Raw genomic sequence first — 25,846 nt, forward strand, 5'->3', positions numbered from 1 at the left:
ATGAGCTGGACGACATGCAAGGCTAGGTGCGCATCGTGACGAGCTTATGTCAAACTGCTCTAGCTCAGAAAAAAAAAAAGCTCGCGAGCTTAGATCGACGTTTGAGCTCGGTTTGTTAAGTCATCGAGCAGAATACGAGCCGAGCCAATAACGAATCAAGCTCACACTGTTTGACGAGCCCGAACTTTTTTGACAGCCCTAGTCTTACCGAATCAAAACATGCCTCGCATTTGGGATGGAGGGAATACTGCATCAAATTGAATTGCTAGACACTACAGTAATAGTACATATGCCGATTTGTAAATCAAAAGGTACCGTAGCCTGCTTAGCACTTCTTTGCATTTCCATAGCCACATCACTGTACGTGTAGTGTCATTATAAGTATAATGTGTCAATGCATTATGTGTTTCATGTTATGTACACAAAATTGACTAATTGGGACAGGTCAAGCTGCACCTCGGATGGTTTAATCCGTAAAGTGAGCTAACCAGGGGCGGAGCTACACCCCGGGCAACCAGGGCAACGTCCCGGGGCGCAGCAACTTTTTTAGCCATGTACCTATATGAAATTTGGGTTTTGCCCTAGCTACATATCCCAGTACTCGCCATCTGCACATCACGACCGGTGGAAACAAATGAATGGGCATTCACATCGAGCGGCCAGGGAAACGCTCGATCCCTTTCTCTCTGCCCGGATAGGTCTCCTCAACTGATGCGGCTAGACGTGCGCACCGCCTCGTGCCCACCCCACTCCATCGTCTCCGGCCGTCCGGCTTGCCGCTCGGGTCCGCATACTCCACGGACGCGCTGGAAGCCATCTTTCTCTGTGGCAGCTTTGCCCCTCCCCCTAGGATGCTCGTCGTTGGCCCGCCCTCCCGCGGCTGCGCCCTCCTCTATAGGAGCCAGCTAATTTCGGTTAATCTCTTATTTGATTTATTATGTCACTATTTGGTTCATTGTTCTGTCCCTTTCCTGTGTTAGGAATAGAAGATTTAGAGATTTAGACGTGAAAGTAAGAAAAACATGGAGTTCACTTTTTTTCATCTCATTTGTACTTTTTGGATCATTACCAATTGAGTTGAAATTAAATCCTTGCAATCGTACCAAAATTTTGGGCTGTTACATGCGGTTTTCTAAGGTTTTTCTTTCGCTTAGTTTTGGCCCGGGGTTTGTTTCAATCCTGGCTCTGCCACTGGAGCTAACAATAGTCTATTATAGCTCATAAAGAAACCTATCATCCCAGTGCATTAACAAATTCTGAGTTATTTCAACGTAAAGCAACTGTCTGCAGATAGATCATATAAAAGGTGCAAGCATAATAAAGAAATAAAAACTGAAAGAAACGCCGGTAGAGTAAAATTACAATGAGTGGACAGATAAATGAGCAAACCACTTGGAAATATATACCTGCAGGAGCAAGAATTTCCCATGAACATGGGAACCAAAAGAAGCTAAGTGATCAGAAGCCCATGTCTCCCATTTGCATCCAGGATCACTATACCACCCTTCATCAAATGATGAAGTCCAGAAAGGAAATGATGAATATTTTCTTGAAGGCCTGCAAATAGTTATTAGCCACATTAGCACCGACTAGAGAATTATTAGCCACATTAGCATCTACAGCAGGATTTCCAAATGGCAACGAGTTAATAAATTGAATATAAAATCTCTGTTAGATATGGAAATTCTGGAGATAATCATAGTAGGTCAAGAAGGATACAAAAAGTTTATATAAGAAATACAAATAAAGTATTGGCCGTTAGCATAAGTCTAGAAATAATGATTGATATCGAGCTAAAATATCAGAAAACAAATATCCTTCCAAATTAACAGAACCATATTTCAACAGTACACATATTAATTCTAGAAACAAATGAAGTACATACATACACTCTTTAAAACACTCAAACTCAACTGAAGGAAAATGCTTTTCAAATATCAAAATGGCAAACGCATGCTTGGTGTTTCCATATCTGTGTAGATTATTGATGTAATGTATTACTGTCTAACCTTATCTTGTGCCATCCACCCCCCGCATGCACCCTGCACTAATTTCTCCATCAGATGAACCAGATGTGTCTCACAAGAATCCATAGATAGTAGACAGTTCCCACAAATTACGTATGACTTCACTACATTCCCTCACACATAATTGTCATGCGTTCATCCCTCGTCGTGCCAAGTGTTACATCTTTATCCTGGCAACACCAGATGTGTCCCCCATTTAAAATAGCCATACCACATTCTGGAATGCCACTTGATAAAATCTCTATTTTGCGTGTCAACATACATAAACAACTTGTAACAGTGTACATCTTACTTGGGCCATCTGTCGTCAGATTATTTCAGGGAGGACTGAATTGAGCCTTTACGATATCAATCAAATCTCCATCAGCTCAAGTTTGGATGCTTAATGAGAAGGATGGATCACGCCTGGGAAATTTGTTAGAGGAGCTCAAAGCTACCCTCTATGGCTCTACGGAGACAAGGAACCGTTACTCCAGAAGCTAAACCCTAATCAAAATAGGATTGCCGCCGAGTCGTTCAACCCTAATCAAACTTTACAGGCCACGCAACCATATACTGAACAGGAACTAATAGCACATACTGTTGGATTATTAGGCAATTTCCATGTGAGTTTAATTACCGAAAGCAAGATTACAGATGCACAAGCATACTTAACCACGCACATCAGACTAAGCACATGCATCAGATCTGAACATGGAACAAGTAGCAGTGCAAGGTAGGAGAGTAAAAGCACGTACATCGCGACCGGGAAGGTCGCACCAGAAGCAGCACCACCACCACCATGGGAGTTGTTGATGTCGCCCATGGTGTAGTCGGATCTGTCGATGAAGCAGCCGAACCGTCGATGAAGAAGACGAACAGCAGCGAGCAGTCGCGTCGAGACGCTCCCCAAAAACCTTATCGCCCGTCTCCCGGTGCAGGATCTCAACGGACGGGGTTTCGGAGGCCTGCTCTCCCGGACGGCTGTGCACGCAGTCGCCGGGATGGGGAAGACTAGAGAGTAGCACAGCAAAAGGAACTTCGCGAGAGAGAGAGATCTGAGAGCCTTTTTCTCCAAATCTGATCGGTCTCCTTGTATACCCTGGGAGGATAGCCGCCCCGACCGCGTTGACACGCGTAGGAAGCCAGGGACACGCGGCGAGCATGCACATGCAGGTCGACACGTACCCAACACAGTTGGTGCACCAAGCAAAAAATTTAGGCTTCCTTGAGTGTGTCTCGAACTCGAACTCGAGTCACGAAACGCGACGTGCGTGCGTGACGTGTCGTGACGTGCCGTGCCGAGCCGAGACGGGCGGGCGGAGGAGGAGGAGTGCGCGAGGGCTTCTTCTATTCTCACTCACTTGGAATGACTAGAACAGCAGCCCTTGTATACCACTCCAACTCTCTCCCAACTAGCAATGTGGGACTAAACTTTGTCCCCCAAGGCTGTCCCAAGCTGCCAACGTGATGGGCCTTGAGATTTCGGGAATTGTAGACTATATGGGCTGCCTTACTTGGGCTGCAGCCCATCTACATTTAACAATCCCCCACCATATCTCATATGCACATCGAGATGACACATTAGTTCCATTTACTTGTTTAATATACCTGCACTTCGGTGGAGACTCGTTAAGTTGAACTTCCACTTAGGCAAGGTGCTACGCTTGACTACAACCGAACAATGGACTATGCCTTGAATTGTCAGTCTTTGTGCAGCAAGTTTCGCTCAATGCCGGCACGGTACTAGGCTACCTTAGCCTTCCCCTCGGGTGGAGCTTATAAGTCATACTCCTCGGCCCTTCATGAGCTTACTATAGATTCACCCATATCTCCCACACTATGACCAGTAGTGTCACTCATATAGGTGTGTTCTTCAAAAGATCGCCCTGTAGGACGGCGTCTTCGCTCATCAAGAGCCGCTCAGAACAAATTAAGACATTGTCAACCTGCCTTACAATAGCTATGAGAGAATTGCATCTGCAGCGGAGTGGGAGTATTAAATTTTCTCTCAACTCGGTTGCTCCGAGTTTGTTTTCCCGGGTCCTACTTCACGGAATTTCCGATCACATAGGTTGGGTTACCCCTCGGCAACTCAAGTGGGTCTCAAACCCATCTCCCTCGATGCAAGGTCTATCATATTTCTTGATAGTCCTTTTGTGAAAGGATCTCGCGATTTTTAGCACTTTGGACATAATCCAATGCTATCACTCCGGAGTTCTTCGGTTTTCGACGGACTTCAATCTCCTCTTGATATGTTTGGAACTTTTCATATTATCCTTAGAACTTTTCACTTTGACAATCACAGTTTGATTATCACAGTTCATGAGGATAGCCGGTATTGGTTTTTCAACCATAGGCAAGTCCATCAAGAGCTCACGAAGCCATTCCGCTTCGACAGTAGCGGTATCTAATGCTCGTGAGTTACTGCTTCCATAGTTGACCTCGTTAAGATGGTCCGCTTGCAAGACTTCCGGGAAACGAGCGCCACCACCAAGAGTGAAAACATATCCACTTGTGGCTTTCATTTTAGCATCGAAATCCAATTGGAATCACTATACCCTTCAAGTCCTCTTGGATACCCGGTATAATGAATTCCATAACTCATGGTTCCCTTTAGATAGCGCATTACTCTCTCAAGAGCATGCCAATGATCATCTCCGGGTTGGCCACAAACCGGCTAAGTTTGCACACGAGCAAACGAGATATCGAGCCTCGTTGCGCAAGCTAAATACATGAGTGAACCAATGATTTGAGAGTATCTCAATTGATCTTTAGTTGCCTTTTCATTCTTTCGAAGCAAGACACTAGGATCATAAGGTGTGAGAGAAGATTTGCAATCAGCATATCCAAATCTGCTCAACACCTTCTCAACATAATGAGATTGCACAAGTGTAATCCCATTATTCTCATCTCTCGATAGCTTGATGTTCAATATAACATCAGCTTCCCCAAGATCTTTCATCTCGAAACACTGAGATAAGAAGGTTTTTACCTCCTCAATCACTTTGAGACTTGTCCCAAAAATTAGTATGTCATCCACATACAAGCATAGGACAACTCCCTCACCCCCACCATGGCGGTAGTACACACATTTGTCGGCTTCATTGACAACAAAGCCCACAGATGTCAAAGTTCTTTCGAACTTCTCATGCCATTGTTTGGGTGCTTGTTTGAGACCATACAAAGATTTCTTTAATTTACACACCTTTCTTTCTTGACCTTGCGGTACGAAACCATCGAGGCTGTTCCATGTAAATTTCCTCGTCCAACTCTCCATTTAGGAAAGCCGTCTTAACGTCCATTTGATGAACGAGAAGACCGTGTGAGGCAGCCAATGACGGTAGTACTCGAATAGTGGTCAATCTCGCCACGAGTGAGTAAGTATCGAAGAAATCTTCGCCTTCCTTTTGGGTATAGCCTTTGGCTACAAGCCGAGCTTTGTACTTCTCAATAGTACCATCAGCTCGAAGCTTCTTCTTAAATACCCATTTACATCCTACAGGTTTGCACCCGTAAGGACGCGCAGTTAGCTCCCACGTTCCATTAGCCAAGATGGAATTCATCTCGCTTTGAACCGCTTCCTTCCAGTAGTCTGCATCAGGAGATGCGAGAGCTTCTGAAATGGTAGTGGGAGTATTATCCACAAGATACACAATGAAATCATTACCAAAAGACTTTGCAGTCCTTTGTCTCTTACTCCTTGTGGGAGCTTCATTGTCATCTTCATCAGAATCTGAACTCTCATCATCAGATTCCTCATCAGACTCCATAGGAGTTTCATGTATTGGATCAGATTCCCAACTAGACATGCCATGCATATCTCTCATAGGAAATATATCCTCAAAGAATGTAGCATCTCTTGATTCAAAGATGGTGCCAACATTCATATCATCCACTCCAGATTTCACCACAAGAAATCTATAAGCAATGCTATGGGCAGCATAGCCAAGAAAGACACAGTCCACGGTTTTTGGTCCAAGCTTTCGCTTTTTGGTGACTGGAAAATTCACTTTAGCCAAACATCCCCAAGTTCGTAGGTAGGAGAGTGTTGGTCTTTTCTTTTCCCATTCCTCATAAGGGGTAATCTCTTTATTCTTGGTTGGAACACGATTTAGGACATGACACGAAGTCAATATAGCCTCCCCCACCATTCCTTGGATAAACCCGAAACATCTAACATGGCGTTAACCAAATCTATTAGAGTACGGTTTTTCCTTTCCGCAATCCCATTGGATTGTGGGGAATTGGGAGGCGTCCTCTCATGGATTATACCATGTTCCACACAGAATAAATTGAACTCATTAGAAAAGTACTCTCCACCACGATCGGACCGAACCCTTTTTATCTTTCTTTCAAGTTGATTTTCAACTTCAGCCTTATAGATTTTAAAGAAATCAAGAGCCTCATCTTTAGTTTTGAGGAGATACACATAACAGTACCTAGTGGAATCATCAATCAAAGTCATGAAAAATTTCTTTCCACCTTTTGTCAACTCACCATTCATCTCACATAGATCTGAATGTATGAGCTCTAGTGGTGCCAAGTTTCTTTCCTTCGCGAGGCTTGTGAGGCTTGCGAGGCTGCTTTGCTTGCACACAAGCATGGCACTTAGAGCCTTTGACAAAGGTGAATTTCGGAATTAAACTCATGTCAGCAAGCCGCGTCATATAACCGAAATTAACATGACAAAGTCGTGAATGCCAAACATTAGTTTCATTAACACTAGTGCTTACATGGTTCACAACATTATCACGAAGTCTTCTAGAGAGAAACGCAACATTCCCTCACATTCATATCCCTTTCCAACAAAAGTTCCATATTTAGACGAGTACAACTTTATTGGACTCAAACACCAACTTAAACCCATCTTTCATAAGACGGGAGCCACTAACGAGATTCTTCTTGATAGAAGGGACATGCGAGCACGTTCTTCGGTTGCACGATCTTTCCCGAAGTAAACTTCGGATCTACCGTGCCAACACCACGAACGAGTAGCATGTAACCCATTCCCCATCATTACTGAGGAACCTCGGGTCTGATAAGAGGTAAACATGGAGATGTCAGCACACACATGAACATTGGCACCTGTATCAACCCACCATTCCGTGGGCTGAAACACCGAAAGAACAATAGGTAACATATTACCATACCACGTAGTTCCTTCCTCTGTGTTGCCAATGACCATGCTGACGGAATTTGAGTTACGTCCAGCTGACATTTCTTTCCTTTGCGTTGTGGACAACGATTAGCCCAATGGCCAGTCTCGCCACACACCCAGCAAGGATCTTTCTTCTCCGTTTTCCCCTTCTTCTTGAAGTTGGTAGTTGTGATGACCCAGCGTACCACTGCATGGTGTAGTACACAAGTCGTTGACATAACACAAGTGAAACACCGTTCCACCCATATTACATCTCTCAGAGTGGTACAACAGAAACATATGCGAGTCCAAGGTATGTCTATAGAAGTACACACGAACAGTTTACATAAGATCCACACACCCTCCTACTTTACAGTGAGGTAAAACTTCAAATAAAGCTCCAGAAGAACGACTCGTAATCTATCTTATTGCTAGCTTAAGTTTAAGAGCTACTTGGCTTGCTATAGAAATCTAGCTACTTAGGTGCTAGGATTAGGGAAAGATTCCCTTCTATTGCTAGTCTAGGTTTCCATTATAACTGATGCAGGAGTTGACTCCATTGACTTCGTTGATTGGATTCTTCATCTTGTTGCGAGTTGACTCCTTTGTCTTCGAGTTCCACGGTAGTTTCTCCTTCGGTGCATTGCTCTAAGAAGGGGGTTCAAACGAGATAGAATGAGTACGAGCGTACTCAGCAAGTTCATATTAGGAAATATGTGTATCATGCACTAGCTACAGCCATAGACCAGAAAGTCATAGGCCAATGCAAGTTTTTGTAAACATTTCTTCAAAAGGTTTATTTTATTCTGAAAACTATGCCCGTCAGTCTTCACGAGTTGACCAGAACTTCGTGGAGTTCCTTTCCTGCCGCGTTCGCAGTTCCTTCCCGGAACAGGGAGTGACAGTCACAATTCAGTATCCTCTGCAGAGGTGCGTTACTTTTCCCATAAGAGAACTTATCCTTGATACCAACCGGGTGATCGTTCCCGTCCACACTTCCTTGGTGTGGGGCCGGGTGTAAGGTCCAAGCCAATCACTCGCCTTCTCCGCGACCACCGCAAACCCACCCTTTTGTCCAACCGTACACCTCCGGTAGACTTCCCCCGATAATACGGCTTTACTCATGGTGTACTCCGGACAATCCCTCATAGATGGTAGAGATTAACATCACTAATGGATGGGGATTTAAAAGGATATCCCAACCTATTGCGGCAGTGCCTCCAACACCCCACCGTCTCTACCAATCCGTTGGCGTGCAGAAGGGAAAAGATACAGCTGATTTCCCCAGAGCCATTATAGATCTTATGGTCAACGCGATATGTACGGCGCTAGAATCACTGGACGTCATTGGTAATTAATCCTAGGGTGATATAACCCATGCAATGGAACCTCCACCATATCAACACATACCATGGTTCCATTGCCCACCACATAGTCATATTCATAATTGTAAAATAATATTTGCTTTTCAATGCATGAGTGATAAGTATAGTACTTTGCATATAGTTTGATAAAAATAATCAAATGACATGAGCAAGCGATGAACTTGCCTTTCTTGACTGCAAGATTATGCGGGCAAAAGCTTCGATACGTGATAACTCCAAATTCTGAAATACCATCATCGTCCGGTAAGGACAATGTTTAAAGAAGCTGGCAAAGATGCTATAATGCATAGTATGAGATGCAATCGTCCCGAGCGTAACCTAACCTCGATGATTTAGGATGTATGAGTTGTAATGATTTCTTTAGGGTTGGTTGCACTTTTTAGAATGGTTCTCAAACAAGGTTCTTATTAGGGTTTGGTTATATTAGCATCATAACCAAGTGATATAAGGCATCATAATAATCATACACATAAATAATAGTGGTGGAATAATATGTAAGATCAGTTGTCAATTTTAAATTCTGCAGAACATGATTGATGATTACTTATACTATACTTCAAAAGAATAACTTTTGAAGAACATGTTAATTAAGAATTAATGAGTATTTCAAAGAAGGATTGGGGCTTCTAAGGTTTGATTGACACTTGTACTTCAAAAGAATAACTTTTGAAGAACATGTTAAAATAAGAATATGAACTACTATACATAGGAGCTATGGCTTTCTAGGGTTTACTATTGAATTCATTTAGTTTCAATAATAGGAACTAGTTGGTTCTTAACTTGGAATGGGTTTCTATATAACAAGTATTGGTAGGTTTATTGTTATGGTTTCTTCTAAGCATTATATATAAGGATGGTTATTAAGATGGTCCCATAAGTTTGCTATTAGGTTTACTATGGCTTCACATTTGCTTCATTAAGTAGTCACTAATGATTGCCAAGCTAAGTGGTTTCTCATTTCCGAGTAGGGTTGAGTGGAATAGGAACATGTGATGTGCATTACTACACAAGATTGGTATTAGGGTTTATCATTATGGTTTAATTAGGGTTTGATGGTTGAGGTTGATCCTAATGGTATGGTATATAGGATTGATGATCAATGGTGCTAACATGTGGTAACAAGCTAGGGTTTATACCTAGGTGATACTAGTGAATCATATAGATTTTAATTAAGAATAGGAACATGAAATGACAATTTCATGTGACTTGGGTTTATGCTAGTGGATCATAAGCATGCATTCATTGGTTTCTTATTAAGGTTCTATATGTCAAGTACATCTCACATGATCACATGTGACACATAGTTAGGGTTTTGGAATTGCTTCTAAGTGGTATGATCACATGAAATAATGGGATCAATGTCTTACTTAAATTAAAACTAGGGTTTCTAAGTTATGATACAATTCCTAACATAATAATTGATAATAGAGGTGTGGTAACTCATTACTTTGAATCAAAATTAGTATTGGTTTAACATTTTATTAATTTTCCACAAGAATTAATAATTAGGGTAACTCCTATTTTGGTTTAATTAAGAATCGGGGTTTAATAATTGTTATTAGAGTTTAAAATAATTAACTTGTTAACTAAAGAATGTTTAAGTAAATAATTGTTAAGCTACCAAAATGATATTGGCTTTTAATATTTTCTTGCTTTATTGCTATTTAAAGAAAATGGTAAATGGTAATTTGCAAATTAGGGTTTATGAATTACCACTAATAATTAAGTTAATGCAAATATGGTAATTAAAATTAATCTTAACATTTTACTTAGTTACTGAATAGTTAAAATTTAATTTTTATAACTTCACTAATTATTGAATTCAAATTGTATTTTAAATAAATGAAATGGCATAATTAATAAGATTAAAAATAAGTGAATTTTTATTTTGACACACATTTTTGTTTTATATTTTATTTGAATAGAGTTTATTTTTGTGAGCATTTTGGTATATTATTCATATTTTTATGAGTTGAAATGAATTTAATCTATTTCTGTAAAGTTTCACCTATTTTCTGGAATTTGAAATAAACAAAAAATACTAGAGGTACCGATCTGGATCTAACCTTAGTCACAGACAGGTGGGGTCGTTGACTAGGTCAGTTGCCACGATGGCAACGACCAGTCAACAGGCACACGGGACCCCACCGCCACGTTGGCGTTGCCGGCGGTTAAACGCCGGCGGCCAAATCACGGCGGCGCTACGCTACAGGGCCTCCCAGGACGCGCGAATAGGTGTATTCGAACGAGTACTGCAAGGCGAGACGAATGGTGGTGGTGGTTTCCGCAGGGACTCATCGGAGCATCGCCGGCAAAGGGATGCTCGCGGCGGTTTACTCCGGCGAGAATCGAATCAGATGCTACAGGTGATGCTAGGAAGCAATAGAGGGGTCCAAAGATGCGCAAACTCACCTTGAAGCTCAAGGTGTGGTCGGCTACAGTGATTGTCGATGGAGACGGCGAGGAAATCGCCATTACCGGTGATATGCTGCGGAAGGGATCGATGAAATTCGCTCCCGACACGGCTTCCCCGGATGCACGGCTATGCCAGGATGCTCTACACATCCAGGCGCTTCTCCCAGACCTCACGGTGAGCTCCGGGGTGGCCTCTATCGTCGGCGCCATGATCAACACCGGCGAGCAGTCGAGGAAGAAGTCGAGGAATAGAGAGGATCTGGGAAGAAATGGATGGGCGGCGAAGGATTAGGGTTCTACGGCGGAGCTACTGGACATATTTATAGAGCACGGCGAGGTCCATCTCGTCATTCCACCGGCGGCAATGGCCGAGATGCGACGGCGACTGTGAAGTTCATCTGGGCGCGAATCTAGATGCAAAAAGGATAAGACGGACGCGAGAGATATAGGGAGGAGTTCTAGAAGCTTCAGCGGCGTCCGGGACGTCCTTATCGTCGACGAGGGCGGCGTCTACTGGCGTTGCCGCGGTATCGGCCTCGGAGAAGAAGACGACGACGACGACCTTCTTTTTAATCGCGAAACGGTACGCGGACCGTTTTTGGTTGGGCTGGGCTACGTCGTGGCTTCAGCTAGGTAGGCTTCGTGGGCTGCGACGGCCTGCTGAGGTCCACCAGGTAAGACTCTCCTTTTTTCCATTTTCTATTTTTATTTTCTGTTTTGAATTTGAATTCAAATTTGAATTCTGTTTTGTTTTGCAGGTTCTAAATCATTTGAATATGAGTATAACTTGATAACCAAGCTCACTGTATAATCTTGTTATTTAAACAAATATTTAGTTTAGGATTTAATTAATATCTTGTGAGGCTTGAGTAAAATATAAATGGTTTAGTTATTTATTTCAATTCCCTTTTTAATTTAGGAACCAGATCTATTAAAATGATTTGAAATTTAGAACATGTGTATAGTAAACATGTCATTAAGTTTTGTTATTACTTAACAATAGTGATTGTTCCCATGCATTTTATATTATGGCTATAGTTTAAATTAAATGGTAATGAGGTTGGATTGGTTCATGATTTTATGTGAAGAATTGTTTTCAAAGGTTTAAGAAAATGGTTATATAACCTCTATAATCATCAATCAAGCTTTGACATAAAGCATTTAAGATGAATCCTATATTCCTCATGGTTAATTCAATTGCTTATGTGAATACTATTTTATTGGGTTCACTAAACAAGGTATTTGGATGGCAAAGTAAAATGGGATATTGATTTCATGCTACTCACCAAATGGCATTTAGTCCTAAGTACATATGGCTTAGTTTATACTTGTGATCCATGATGCACAAGTTAGGACATATTATTTTATGTGAATTGAATCTTATGTGAAAAGGTTTAGGGTTTTGCATAAGCTTCACTAAATTGAAGTATAAATAGGCATGAGGTATGGCAGGGTTCTAATTATAATCCAAGTTAATCCATGGGTTGGAATTCAAATGTAGTTTAGGGTTTAAGTAGTGATCACCAATGTGATACACAACTAGGATTAGAATATGAGCATAAGCTTTGGTTATGTTTCACTAATGAAACATGGCTCTTATCTACAAGATTAAAGGTTGGTTTAAACAAATAAGATGTAATACTACTCTAAAATTCTCTAGGATAGACATGGCTATGGTTAGCATCTATAATCTCTCTCACTTCTAAATGTCTTGTAATAGCCTAGGGTCCTACTCAAGATATGATGATATGATCCTCTAAATATATGGTTTGCCTAGGGATTCTACCTTGCAATTTTATGTAGCTTGTTCTTCAGGAAATCTGATAAACCTACATCTTGTGGTATGCCTCCACCTCCTAGCTTCTTCATCTTGATCCTAGCTAATTCACATGAAGTGGCTCTATGTGTTTTCTTACTTGTATCATGCTACAAGGTGAGCAAATGGATGAAGGGTGTGGCCTATTTATAGGCTTGGGCAAACTCTAGTATCATGACACATAGGTGGTGACTCTTGTGTTGGCTTTATGAGTAAGGTGCTTGGTTGTCATGCCCTCATCCATAGCAATCCTTTGAGCATGAGGTGGCAAAGCTTGGAAAGCAAGTCATGTAGATATTTTCATCCCATGTGGCATGATCCTTATCCCCTCATATGATTTATTTTTGGATAGCCAAGTGGCATTTGCTACTAAATATCTTGTGGATGGTTTTATTATTGTTGATGAGTCACTATATCATATTGGATTGGATTTATATTATAATATTGGTGAAAAGGTTAAAATTGAAGGTTATTCCTCAAATTTGGATAGTTGTTGTTTGATTTCACCAAGGCATGGTCATATGAGTTTCAAAGTACTCATAGTTAATTTTATTCAAATAGTTTGAACTATAATTCGTAATGTAAATGGATTTAGTTTTATGATATTCCATATATTTAATAATTTATGATTTAAATAAGAATGTGTAGCCTTTATGCACTTTAGACCACTGTGATTTACCTTATTTATTAATAAGTTTAGAAGTGAATTAAATTACACACAAAAGTAGTTGCTAACTTTGAAGTGTTAATAAGTTAGTGTTTGATTCTTAAAGAACGTGTTGTTGTAAGGAATGTCATGTTGAGATCCTTTATAAGATCTTATAGTTGACCCTTACTTAAGGTGTTGTTTGTTGTAAATCTACTTCTATTTGATCTAGCCCATAGATCAAATCATCTCTACCCAAAATAAGGTTTTAGCAAAGATCACAAGTGAAGTTTATAGCGCTTGACTTGATGATCTACTTCAATTCCAGCAAGTCAAGTGAAACTTCGATTCATCGTGATAAGTTTTATTTGAAGCGCGAAAATTCCCCGGATTTTCTATGCATGAATGCAATGCACACTTTGGTGTTCTCTCATTTTATTGCCTCTAAACCTGGGATATTACAGCCTCTCCCCTTAAACTGAACTTCGTCCCGAAGTTCGAACGCTTTCATGTTTCGGAATGTTGAAATATCTTGAACAGCATCACCATCCTTCAACTCCATGGTGATCATACTAGATATAATTGGATATATCCCTTATCCAGATCCTTCCTGGAATCTTCTAATGACTGGCACTGATATTTTCTTCAATTCTATGGTTTCTTCCAACACTCTAAGCTTATAGGCTTACTCTCCAAAGATTCTTGGATTAGGACATCTTATTGAGTTAATGGACTTTACTAATGGCTATGGTGACATCTTCCTATTTAGGTACTTAAAACTTGGTTCTACCAACTGCGGTAATCCAGTCTGCGATGTAATATGGCACTATGGTGTACCAAGCTGCGATGTCCAAACCTAATTCTAAAGGATTTGTTTAAAGTAAGGTATTGTTTTCCCTTACTACCATAACTAAAGTAATGGTACTTGGTAAGGTATTTACAATAGGCATGGTCCTGGTGGTTTATTCCTACGAATGGATTAGACTCATTTAGTCCATCCAATCATGGCTTCTAGTTTATACTAGTTATCCTTTTTTTGGTTTCTTTAGGTTCCATGAAAGGAATCTTTCTACTAGGCTTATGTTTTAGTATGGTCAAACTTCTTCGTATAGTATCTTCTTAAGCTTGGATTGTCCTCCGACATTTTCTTCATCCAACTTCATCATATTAAACTTACTTGAGTTCTCTTGGTTTCGAGTAATCACAATTACCCACTCAAGTTAAGGTCTAACCTTTACTTCCTCGAGATATGAACCTCGGCTTCTGGTCTGACAACCTCCTGAGAGTACTATTATATGGATACTTCCACCAATCTTATGAAAATAGGATCGGACTTCCTCTCAGTTCAGACCTTCTTCTTGGTCCGTCATACTCCAAATATTATATCTTAATACTTCTCATTCAGCCTTCCTCTCCCCCTTGGAGTTTACTAATGATCTTCCAACTTCCTTTCTTCTAATCATTAAACTCCAAGGTTAGGTAGTTGGTTTAAGTCTGGTTTATATTTTGTACCTATCTAAAGTCTCACGAGGAATTCTTTGCGGTGTATCCACACGAGTTGTGGATATCCGATGTGAATCCTCCAACTAAATATTTACCAGCTATGGAATACCAGTCTGTAAAATACTAGCTGCGGAATCCCCCTTCCTTTTAGGGTAAAGAAATGTTCAAGTTGTAGGCTATCCGGTACCAGCTGCAGACTACCTAGTACCAGATGTGGCTTATTGGATACCAGCTGTAGCTATGCTATGGTTCTAGTCAACATCTACTTACCAGCTTGTGGCTACTTACCTAGTTTTAGTTAAGATATACCTCACTTCACATACTTTCTCTTCATGATTATCCTATATCAGCTGCGGTCTTATTATGCCAGCTACGACTTCACTTGTCTATTTTGCTTCTTCCAGGGTTTGTTTTGCAAGAGAACCACTTGTTGACACTATGAAAATAGTATTGTAAGTGACTTCACTTGCATTACCTTCTTCCATAATGAATATGGCTCCACTTCTACTGCTCCATATTCACTATTTTTCTCCCTTCCATGGTACTTCCATGTTGAAGTACTCCTTGATTAAGGATAGAAGTGAGTTTTGATTAGTCCTTTCTTTAGAGTATTGTGGTTGCTTCCCACAATTTTACTTCCTTCTTCAAGTGAACCTTCATCTTATCTTCAAAATCTTCAAAATTCGTCACTTCCTTACGCGAATACCTTTACCCTCTAGACCTATAACATCAAGTAAGAGCTTGATATTGCAACATGCATTTGCATATCAAAGTCAAACTTCATGTATGGATCTAGTCAAACAATGAAAATCCAATAAAATCCAAGAAGATTCAGCTTTGTGTTTATAATACACATCCTTCTATGCTCGAATATAAAAGTTGGGTAAGACATCCCTAAACATCAGGTTCAGATGTGTAGTATATAACACCACATAAGATAGGTTTAGGTCGTGATACTTAGCACGAATACGTGAATTTCTACTATTTGCCTCAACATTTATCTCCATTGCACATTTGCAATGAGACAACTTGAAACAAAATGGCCTGGGATAATTGAAGTTAACCTAGTTTTCTTTGGAAGTACTAACAAAATAGTATACCCTATATATGTGCTATTGAAAACTACTTCCTATAATACAATTATTTCTAATATGTCTACTCTAAACACATGATTGTTTAGAATATACCACCTATAACTCTAGGATTTCTCTATGTGATATGCTCTAAATAAGCCTTCTTTAAATTAAGTACTATGGTTCTGGAATACTTGGCACAGTTATTAGGATTTTAAGGCCTAAGCTTTCGAACTATTCCCTAAATCCTTACTCCTTATCATTCTTTTGTTATCGTACTTATGATGTTCTACTCCCTCATACCATGATTCCCAAGTGATTCATATATGAGTACCTAGTTTATTATTGAAAGTAGACTCATTTAACTCCTATCACTCTTCCTTACCTCCTATGATTGACTCATCATAGACATATACTACCTTATATATCTTATATTCCTCACTTAACATCATTCATCTTAGTGTTTTTTAATGACTTTTACTTAACCATAACTTGCATTGGTATACTTCTTCCAATAGGATATCTTCCTTGTGGTTGTATCCTCTCTTTGGACTACCATGTATTGTATACCAACTGTGGTCTACTACCACCCATTATCTTAAGCTCCAATGGTGTTCTATTTGTTTGGAATGAAGCAAGATAACTAACTAATTTTACTTAAGAAAGATAGATAAGAAAAATTGACTCAAGTGTGTCAGGATTATTCTCAAGTGAATACCCATCTCAAGTCAAAAGAATAGTTGGTTTAGCATAGTTGACTTAACTAATACACTTCCTATAGACACTACCAAACCTATAGGTCTCCTTTAAAGGGTTTTAATCCTAGGGTCAAAGCATTTGCTCTGATACCAGTTGTGATGACCCAACGTACCACCTGCATGGTGTAGTACACAAGTCGTTGACATAACACAAGTGAAACACCGTTCCACCCATATTACATCTCTCGAGTGGTACAACGAAACATATGCGAGTCCAAGGTATGTCTATAGAAGTACACACGAACAGTTTACATAAGATCCACACACCCTCCTACTTTACAGTGAGGTAAAACTTCAAATAAAGCTCCAGAAGAACGACTCGTAATCTATCTTATTGCTAGCTTAAGTTTAAGAGCTACTTGGCTTGCTATAGAAATCTAGCTACTTAGGTGCTAGGATTAGGGAAAGATTCCCTTCTATTGCTAGTCTAGGTTTCCATTATAACTGATGCAGGAGTTGACTCCATTGACTTCGTTGATTGGATTCTTCATCTTGTTGCGAGTTGACTCCTTTGTCTTCGAGTTCCACGGTAGTTTCTTCTTCGGTGCATTGCTCTAAGAAGGGGGTTCAAACGAGATAGAATGAGTACGAGCGTACTCGAGCAAGTTCATATTAGGAAATATGTGTATCATGCACTAGCTACAGCCCATAGACCGGAAAGTCATAGGCCAATGCAAGTTTTTGTAAACATTTCTTCAAAAGGTTTATTTTATTCGAAAACTATGCCCGTCGGTCTTCACGAGGTTGACCAGAACTTCGTGGAGTTCCTTTCTGCCGCGTTCGCAGTTCCCTTCCCGAACAGGGAGTGACAATCACAATTCGGTATCCTCTGCGAGAGGTGCGTTACTTTTCCCATAAGAGAACTTATCCTTGATACCAACCGGGTGATCGTTCCCGTCCACACTTCCTTGGTGTGGGGCCGGGTGTAAGGTCCAAGCCAATCACCGCCTTCTCCGCGACCCCGCAAACCCACCCTTTTGTCCAACCGTACACCTCCGGTAGACTTCCCCGATAATACGGCTTTACTCATGGTGTACTCCGGACAATCCCTCATAGATGGTAGAGATTAACATCACTAATGGATGGGGATTTAAAAGGATATCCCAACCTATTGCGGCAGTGCCTCCAACACCCCACCTTCTCTACCAATCCGTTGGCGTGCAGAAGGGAAAAGATACAGCTGACTTCCCCAGAGCCATTATAGATCTTATGGTCAACGCGATATGTACGGCGCTAGAATCACTGGACGGCATTGGTAATTAATCCTAGGGTGATATAACCCATGCAATGGAACCTCCACCATATCAACACATACCATGGTTCCATTGCCCACCACATAGTCATATTCATAATTGTAAAATAATATTTGCTTTTCAATGCATGAGTGATAAGTATAGTACTTTGCATATAGTTTGATAAAAATAATCAAATGACATGAGCAAGCGATGAACTTGCCTTTCTTGACTGCAAGATTATGCAGGCAAAAGCTTCGATACGTGATAACTCCAAATTCTGAAATACCATCATCGTCCGGTAAGGACAATGTTTAAAGAACTGGCAAAGATGCTATAATGCATAGTATGAGATGCAATCGTCCCGAGCGTAACCTAACCTCGATGATTTAGGATGTATGAGTTGTAATGATTTCTTTAGGGTTGGTTGCACTTTTTAGAATGGTTCTCAAACAAGGTTCTTATTAGGGTTTGGTTATATTAGCATCATAACCAAGTGATATAAGGCATCATAATAATCATACACATAAATAATAGTGGTGGAATAATATGTAAGATCAGTTGTCAATTTTAAATTCTGCAGAACATGATTGATGATTACTTATACTATACTTCAAAAGAATAACTTTTGAAGAACATCTTAATTAAGAATTAATGAGTATTTCAAAGAAGGATTGGGGCTTCTAAGGTTTGATTGACACTTGTACTTCAAAAGAATAACTTTTGAAGAACAGGTTAAAATAAGAATATGAACTACTATACAAAGGAGCTATGGCTTTCTAGGGTTTACTATTGAATTCATTTAGTTTCAATAATAGGAACTAGTTGGTTCTTAACTTGGAATGGGTTTCTATATAACAAGTATTGGTAGGTTTATTGTTATGGTTTCTTCTAAGCATTATATATAAGGATGGTTATTAAGATGGTCCCATAAGTTTGCTATTAGGTTTACTATGGCTTCACATTTGCTTCATTAAGTAGTCACTAATGATTGCCAAGCTAAGTGGTTTCTCATTTCCTGAGTAGGGTTGAGTGGAATAGGAACATGTGATGTGCATTACTACACAAGATTGGTATTAGGGTTTATCATTATGGTTTAATTAGGGTTTGATGGTTGAGGTTGATCCTAATGGTATGGTATATAGGATTGATGATCAATGGTGCTAACATGTGGTAACAAGCTAGGGTTTATACCTAGGTGATACTAGTGAATCATATAGATTTTAATTAAGAATAGGAACATGAAATGACAATTTCATGTGACTTGGGTTTATGCTAGTGGATCATAAGCATGCATTCATTGGTTTCTTATTAAGGTTCTATATGTCAAGTACATCTCACATGATCACATGTGACACATAGTTAGGGTTTTGGAATTGCTTCTAAGTTGGTATGATCACATGAAATAATGGGATCAATGTCTTACTTAAATTAAAACTAGGGTTTCTAAGTTATGATACAATTCCTAACATAATAATTGATAATAGAGGTGTGGTAACTCATTACTTTGAATCAAAATTAGTATTGGTTTAACATTTTATTAATTTTCCACAAGAATTAATAATTAGGGTAACTCCTATTTTGGTTTAATTAAGAATCGGGGTTTAATAATTGTTATTAGAGTTTAAAATAATTAACTTGTTAACTAAAGAATGTTTAAGTAAATAATTGTTAAGCTACCAAAATGATATTGGCTTTTAATATTTTCTTGCTTTATTGCTATTTAAAGAAAATGGTAAATGGTAATTTGCAAATTAGGGTTTATGAATTACCACTAATAATTAAGTTAATGCAAATATGGTAATTAAAATTAATCTTAACATTTTACTTAGTTACTGAATAGTTAAAATTTAATTTTTATAACTTCACTAATTATTGAATTCAAATTGTATTTTAAATAAATGAAATGGCATAATTAATAAGATTAAAAATAAGTGAATTTTTATTTTGACACACATTTTTGTTTTATATTTTATTTGAATAGAGTTTATTTTTGTGAGCATTTTGGTATATTATTCATATTTTTCTGAGTTGAAATGAATTTAATCTATTTCTGTAAAGTTTCAGCTATTTTCTGGAATTTGAAATAAACAAAAAATACTAGAGGTACCGATCTGGATCTAACCTTAGTCACAGACAGGTGGGGTCGTTGACTAGGTCAGTTGCCACGATGGCAACGACCAGTCAACAGGCACACGGGACCCCACCGCCACATTGGCGTTGCCGGCGGTTAAACGCCGGCGGCCAAATCACGGCGGCGCTACGCTACAGGGCCTCCCAGGACGCGCGAATAGGTGTATTCGAACGAGTACTGCAAGGCGAGACGAATGGTGGTGGTGGTTTCCGCAGGGACTCATCGGAGCATCGCCGGCAAAGGGATGCTGCGGCGGTTTACTCCGGCGAGAATCGAATCAGATGCTACAGGTGATGCTAGGAAGCAATAGAGGGGTCCAAAGATGCGCAAACTCACCTTGAAGCTCAAGGTGTGGTCGGCTACAGTGATTGTCGATGGAGACGGCGAGGAAATCGCCATTACCGGCGATATGCGGCGGAAGGGATCGATGAAATTCGCTCCCGACACGGCTTCCCCGGATGCACGGCTATGCCAGGATGCTCTACACATCCAGGCGCTTCTCCCAGACCTCACGGTGAGCTCCGGGGTGGCCTCTATCGTCGGCGCCATGATCAACACCGGCGAGCGGTCGAGGAAGAAGTCGAGGAATAGAGAGGATCTAGGAAGAAATGGATGGGCGGCGAAGGATTAGGGTTCTACGGCGGAGCTACTGGACATATTTATAGAGCACGGCGAGGTCCATCTCGTCATTCCACCGGCGGCAATGGCCGAGATGCGACGGCGACTGTGAAGTTCATCTGGGCGCGAATCTAGATGCAAAAAGGATAAGACGGACGCGAGAGATATAGGGAGGAGTTCTAGAAGCTTCAGCGGCGTCCGGGACGTCCTTATCGTCGACGAGGGCGGCGTCTACTGGCGTTGCTGCGGTGTCGGCCTCGGAGAAGAAGACGACGACGACGACCTTCTTTTTAATCGCGAAACGGTACGCGGACCGTTTTTGGTTGGGCTGGGCTACGTCGTGGCTTCAGCTAGGTAGGCTTCGTGGGCTGCGACGGCCTGCTGAGGTCCACCAGGTAAGACTCTCCTTTTTCTCCTTTTTTCCATTTTCTGTTTTTATTTTCTGTTTTGAATTTGAATTCAAATTTGAATTCTGTTTTGTTTTGCAGGTTCTAAATCATTTGAATATGAGTATAACTTGATAACCAAGCTCACTGTATAATCTTGTTATTTAAACAAATATTTAGTTTAGGATTTAATTAATATCTTGTGAGGTTTGAGTAAAATATAAATGGTTTAGTTATTTATTTCAATTCCCTTTTTAATTTAGGAACCAGATCTATTAAAATGATTTGAAATTTAGAACATGTGTATAGTAAACATGTCATTAAGTTTTGTTATTACTTAACAATAGTGATTGTTCCCATGCATTTTATATTATGGCTATAGTTTAAATTAAATGGTAATGAGGTTGGATTGGTTCATGATTTTATGTGAAGAATTGTTTTCAAAGGTTTAAGAAAATGGTTATATAACCTCTATAATCATCAATCAAGCTTTGACATAAAGCATTTAAGATGAATCCTATATTCCTCATGGTTAATTCAATTGCTTATGTGAATACTATTTTATTGGGTTCACTAAACAAGGTATTTGGATGGCAAAGTAAAATGGGATATTGATTTCATGCTACTCACCAAATGGCATTTAGTCCTAAGTACATATGGCTTAGTTTATACTTGTGATCCATGATGCACAAGTTAGGACATATTATTTTATGTGAATTGAATCTTATGTGAAAAGGTTTAGGGTTTTGCATAAGCTTCACTAAATTGAAGTATAAATAGGCATGAGGTATGGCAGCGTTCTAATTATAATCCAAGTTAATCCATGGGTTGGAATTCAAATGTAGTTTAGGGTTTAAGTAGTGATCACCAATGTGATACACAACTAGGATTAGAATATGAGCATAAGCTTTGGTTATGTTTCACTATTGAAACATGGCTCTTATCTACAAGATTAAAGGTTGGTTTAAACAAATAAGATGTAATACTACTCTAAAATTCTCTAGGATAGACATGGCTATGGTTAGCATCTATAATCTCTCTCACTTCTAAATGTCTTGTAATAGCCTAGGGTCCTACTCAAGATATGATGATATGATCCTCTAAATATATGGTTTGCCTAGGGATTCTACCTTGCAATTTTATGTAGCTTGTTCTTCAGAAATCTGATAAACCTGCATCTTGTGGTATGCCTCCACCTCCTAGCTTCTTCATCTTGATCCTAGCTAATTCACATGAAGTGGCTCTATGTGTTTTCTTACTTGTATCATGCTACAAGGTGAGCAAATGGATGAAGGGTGTGGCCTATTTATAGGCTTGGGCAAACTCTAGTATCATGACACATAGGTGGTGACTCTTGTGTTGGCTTTATGAGTAAGGTGCTTGGTTGTCATGCCCTCATCCATAGCAATCCTTTGAGCATGAGGTGGCAAAGCTTGGAAAGCAAGTCATGTAGATATTTTCATCCCATGTGGCATGATCCTTATCCCCTCATATGATTTATTTTTGGATAGCCAAGTGGCATTTGCTACTAAATATCTTGTGGATGGTTTTATTATTGTTGATGAGTCACTATATCATATTGGATTGGATTTACATTATAATATTGGTGAAAAGGTTAAAATTGAAGGTTATTCCTCAAATTTGGATAGTTGTTGTTTGATTTCACCAAGGCATGGTCATATGAGTTTCAAAGTACTCATAGTTAATTTTATTCAAATAGTTTGAACTATAATTCGTAATGTAAATGGATTTAGTTTTATGATATTCCATATATTTAATAATTTATGATTTAAATAAGAATGTGTAGCCTTTATGCACTTTAGACCCTGTGATTTACCTTATTTATTAATAAGTTTAGAAGTGAATTAAATTACACACAAAAGTAGTTGCTAACTTTGAAGTGTTAATAAGTTAGTGTTTGATTCTTAAAGAACGTGTTGTTGTAAGGAATGTCATGTTGAGATCCTTTATAAGATCTTATAGTTGACCCTTACTTAAGGTGTTGTTTGTTGTAAATCTACTTCTATTTGATCTAGCCCATAGATCAAATCATCTCTACCCAAAATAAGGTTTTAGCAAAGATCACGAGTGAAGTTTATAGCGCTTGACTTGATGATCTACTTCAATTCCAGCAAGTCAAGTGAAACTTCGATTCATCGTGATAAGTTTTATTTGAAGCGCGAAAATTCCCCGGATTTTCTATGCATGAATGCAATGCACACTTTGGTGTTCTCTCATTTTATTGCCTCTAAACCTGGGATATTACAGTAGTCTGGGAGACTCCCTTGTTCTTTCCCTTGGACTTGTGGGCATTTTTCTGTACCATATTGGCAGCAGAACATCCCTCGGTTCCTCCAGTGTGTTTGTCTTTTGCCCTCGCCTTCTCCTCAACATCCAGAGAGCCCATGATATTCTCAACAGAAAACTCATGCCTCTGATGTTTGAGAGAAGTGGCAAAGTTCCTCCATGAAGGGGGGAGCTTAGCGACAATGCATCCCGCGACAAACTTGTCCGGTAGCACACACTTGAGGAGCTCAAGTTCCTTTGCCATGATCTGTATCTCATGAGCTTGTTCTACTACGTATCGGTTCTCAACCATTCCGTAGTCATTGAACTGCTCCATAGCATACGGTTCACCTCCGGCATCGGCAGCACCAAACTTAGCGTCCGAGTGCATCCCACAGTTCCTTCCCATTTCGTATGTGCGGATAAGCATCAACCAACTTGTCTCCAAGCACACTTAGCACGGCACCCACAAAGATTACGGTGGCATCCCCGAACGCTTTATCCTCGTCGGGAGTAAGCGGACCTCGCGGGAGTACCTTCCGCAACTCGGTGCACGCCCATAGAAGTGAGCCACAAGAGGGTCTTACTCTGCCATCTCTTGAAATGAGAACCCGTAAACGGGCTCGGTTTAAGCGCAGCAGCAAAACTAGACGGTGAAAATTGCCTATGCATATAAGGTTTTTGGATTGTTGGATTATTAGGCAATTTCCATGTGAGTTTAATTACCGAAAGCAAGATTACAGATGCACAAGCATACTTAACCACGCACATCAGACTAAGCACATGCATCAGATCTGAACATGGAACAAGTAGCAGTGCAATGTAGGAGAGTAAAAGCACATACATCGCGACCGGGAAGGTCGCACCAGAAGCAGCACCACCACCACCATGGGAGTTGTTGATGTCGCCCATGGTGTAGTCGGATCTGTCGATGAAGCAGCCGAAACGTCGATGAAGAAGACGAACAGCAGCGAGCAGTCGCGCCGAGACGCTCCCCAAAAACCTTATCGCCCGTCTCCCGGTGCAGGATCTCAACGGACGGGGTTTCGGAGGCCTGCTCTCCCGGACGGCTGTGCACGCAGTCGCCGGGATGGGGAAGACTAGAGAGTAGCACAGCAAAAGGAACTTCGCGAGAGAGAGAGATCTAAGAGCCTTTTTCTCCAGATCTGATCGGTCTCCTTGTATACCCTGGGAGGATAGCCGCCCCGACCGCGTTGACACGCGTAGGAAGCCAGGGACACGCGGCGAGCATGCACATGCAGGTCGACACGTACCCAACACAGTTGGTGCACCAAGCAAAAATTTAGGCTTCCTTGAGTGTGTCTCGAACTCGAACTCGAGTCACGAAACGCGACGTGCGTGACGTGACGTGCCGAGCCGAGACGGGCGGGCGGAGGAGGAGTGCGCGAGGGCTTCTTCTATTCTCACTCACTTGGAATGACTAGAACAGCAGCCCTTGTATACCACTCTAACTCTCTCCCAACTAGCAATGTGGGACTAAACTTTGTCCCCCAAGACTGTCCCAAGCTGCCAACGTGATGGGCCTTGAGATTTCAGAAATTGTAGACTATATGGGCTGCCTTACTGGGCTGCAGCCCATCTACATTTAACACATACTAGTAAAATGCGGTAGAAAACAGTTGAGCTTTACCAACTCACCCTGTTACGTTCTGCTGCGTGAATGCGAGCAGCGCGGCCACCGCTGCGGAGAGAACAAGCGCGCACCTGCACTCGAACCCCTCGTTCGCGGCACCTCCGACGTCCCCCCGGAGGAACACCTCGGTAGCGGCAGCGAGGTCGCCGTAGAACTGCGCAGGGGAGTCATGGATTGAGGCGGAAGTGCAGAGGATGTGCGGGGCAGCGGAGGCGAGCGCAGCCGCGTAGTCCCCGAGCTCGACGGCGGCGAGGGCGGAGGCGGCGACGGGGCCGAGCGGGTGGGCTGGGGGAGGTGAAGGGGGCGGTGGTTGGGAGGCTGCGGCGGGAAGGGTGCAGCGCAGGAGGCGGAGTTCGGCCTCTCGTAGGAAGGAGGCGCTGGATGCCACCATGGCGGCGGCGAGCCAAATTTGAGTTTACCTACTGTCAACGCGAAAAGGGATCGGTGTCCGTTCTACAGAAGGAAGAAAATATCATGCTCTTCTTTGCCGTTGGATGGGAGTTCTTTGGAACATGGAATTGGGAATGACCACCACACCATAACACGCGGGATTTTCGCTACTTCCTCTTCCGGATCGGTAAAAGTTTTAATCCCGATTTAAATAGAAATCAGGATTAATGTGTCTTATTAGTTCCGGTTCAACCTAGAAAGGGACTAAAGGGGCGGCAGGCTGGGCAAAAGCCTTAGGCCCGGTTCTTAGGTTTTTTTCGCCTCTCCAAGCACCTCCACACACACCCCCTCCATTGCCTTTTTTAGCTTCGTAAACCAAAAGAAATGGATAGAAAATTTTAAAA

General features: G+C 40.9%; 1 pseudogene; it reads right to left on the reverse strand.

Moving 5' to 3' along the window:
• LOC124696707 overlaps positions 1 to 25,443 on the reverse strand; it is a 73,029-nt pseudogene extending 47,586 nt beyond the window's left edge.
• Positions 25,444 to 25,846: the final 403 nt, after the last annotated feature.

Source organism: Lolium rigidum, chromosome 3 (genome assembly GCF_022539505.1).
Source record: "Lolium rigidum isolate FL_2022 chromosome 3, APGP_CSIRO_Lrig_0.1, whole genome shotgun sequence".
Taxonomy (NCBI): Eukaryota; Viridiplantae; Streptophyta; class Magnoliopsida; order Poales; family Poaceae; genus Lolium; species Lolium rigidum.